The 2,434-nt window shown below is 43.1% G+C and overlaps 1 long non-coding RNA gene across 1 annotated transcript in view; it reads right to left on the bottom strand.

Moving 5' to 3' along the window:
• Positions 1 to 740: 740 nt before the first annotated feature.
• LOC129702358 (uncharacterized) overlaps positions 741 to 2,434 on the bottom strand; it is a 26,912-nt gene continuing 25,218 nt past the window's right edge. Inside the window, exon 4 of the long non-coding RNA XR_008724369.1 lies at positions 741 to 1,951. This is a non-coding gene — a long non-coding RNA (uncharacterized LOC129702358). The remainder of the gene's footprint in view (positions 1,952 to 2,434) is intronic.

Below are 2,434 nucleotides of genomic sequence, written 5' to 3'. Positions count from 1 at the left end.
TTGGTGTATGTTTAAATTGTCCCTAGTGTCCAGGATAGTGTTAATGTGTGGAGGTCGCTGGTTGGCGCGGACTCGGTGGGCCGAAGGGCCTGTTTCCGTGCTGTACCTTTAAACTAAACTAAACTAAATTGGTCTTGCCACGGGTCTAAACTGTATACGTTCTCCTTGCATTCGACCTCTCAAAGTGCAACATTTCATACATGATTGGACTAAACTTCTACCATTTCTCTGTCCATATCGGATGCTGATCCGCATCCCATAATATTTTTTGATTTCCATCCTCGCTGTCCGCAACTTCACCAATTTCCATCTACAAAATTGCTAGGCAATCCGTCTACATCCACATGTAAAGGGCTTATCGTACTAGGATATTTTTTAGGCGACTACAGGCGACTAGGCTGTCGCCTGTATGGTCGTGAGTAGTCTCCTCACTCGCCCAGAGTCGTGGCGTCTTTCTGGTCGCCGCTGGATTTTCAACAGGTTCAAAAATTTTTGACGACAGTGGGTTGACGCCAATGAGCGTAGCTTGACTTCTCCAGACGTAGGCGCTGTCGTAGGTTGTCGCCAGTGCTGACTTCGGTGAATTCCATTGGTGAATATGTACGTCAACCTACATCAACCGGCAACAGGTACCGGCGATTGACTTCAGTTGTCGCCGAAAGGGTCGTAGCTTGTCGGAGCTTGTCGCGGTGGACGTAGGTTGACTTTGGTTGTTCTAGGCTCGTGTGTGGTCATATGTTGTCATCGGTGTGGTCGTAGGTGGACGTCCTAATGGGTCGCAGTTTGTCGGTACCTTGCCGTAGCTTGGCTCGACTAGGTGGTAGATTGTTGTAGCTTGTCATAGACATTGTCGTAGGGGGGTCTAGTCGCTGTTTTTCCGGCGACCTGCTACCACTATGACGTAGCGGCTCGTAATGCGAACAGCAGGTACCCCCCAAACGCGGTAACTAACGGCAGGTACTCGGGAAACTCTTGGACATTTTTCACATTGTGGAAAAAACTTCACGAGTTACCGCGTTTCCCAAGTACGTGCCGTTCGCATTACGAGCTGCTACAGAACATCCACGAGGATCCTACACACCCGCCACGTACATACCACGAGTTTTTTTTTTTTTTAAACTTGGGAGAGCTCTTGGGTGAACTTGCATCATGGGACAGGCCCTTAAGTTTGTATACATCACAAATAACAGAGGAGCCAGCATAGGTCCCTGCACAACAGCACACATCCCTGTGCAACAAGTCACAGATCTCCAGCCAGAATAACATCCTTCCACCACTACCTGCTATGGGTAAGCCTGTTCTCAATCCAAACCATCATGGATCCCATGCATCCTTAAAGAATGTACCTATTTAAATCAGATTATTGTTGCCTCTTACACCTTAAAATACACTCATGTCTTATTTAGCTTGACACAAAGATATTATTTTTCTTACTTCCAAAATTCCATCATAATTTCTGAACCTTGTAATAGAACGAATAATTATTTAGAAAAATAACAAATTCACAAATAATTAATAGCAGATAAGACATTTAAATATCCTACAGAATTGGTTGCTTGCACATTGTATCACAGTTAATCTAATCAATCTTTTGCTAAATCCTGGCTTTCACTTCAGTGAGTAACACATTACAATGTTTCCTTTGAGTGATTATAACTTAGCATTAGATCTCATTTTTCATCTACATTTCAAGGTTCCTTTAGGATATTAAAGGATATGATTTCTTTTTTCAATTTCCAAGTTTCCGTTGCTGATCCTTTGCAAGAAATACTATCTAAACAGATTTTCTTTTTTGGCACAGTACAATACAAGAGGAGAGTGCAAGGAGGAGATGCACTGGTGTCTAGCTTTTGCCGGATCTTTTTCCTGGATCCGTCTTGGATCTTCCAGTCCCCCGGCTTGTTGTGGATTCATCGTCCGCTCCAGTTTTTGAGCTCCCTTTCCCTCGCTTCTGCTTAGCACACACAAAAACAACATTGTGTTGTTATTGCACTGAAATTATGGGACTCTTGCTAGATTTCCCCACACACTAACCATAAATAGCTGACAACAGTGTTTCATAATTCCAACTTGTATTTCCCCTGCTAAACCCCAACAGCTTTTATTTACTATATCTATATTTTACAATAAAGTGACTGCTTCCCCTTGTGTCAACCAGACTGGTTCTTATTCTGAAGTATTAGAAACATAGACATATAGAAAATATGAGTAGGCCACTCAGCCCCTCTGATCAGCCAAAATCAGTACCCTATTTCTGCTTTTTCTCTATATCCCTTGATTCCATTAGCCCTAAGAGCTAAATCTAACTCTCTCTTGAAAACATCAGTGAGCTGGCCTCCACTGCCTTCTGTGGCAGAGAATTCCACAGATTTACAACTCTCTGGGTGAAAATAGTGAAGCATATATCACAATTTCCCATTCATCCAACAATGAA

Source organism: Leucoraja erinacea, chromosome 12 (assembly GCF_028641065.1).
Source record: "Leucoraja erinacea ecotype New England chromosome 12, Leri_hhj_1, whole genome shotgun sequence".
In the NCBI taxonomy this organism is placed as follows: Eukaryota; Metazoa; Chordata; class Chondrichthyes; order Rajiformes; family Rajidae; genus Leucoraja; species Leucoraja erinaceus.
This window is presented reverse-complemented; position numbering and strand designations above follow the sequence as displayed.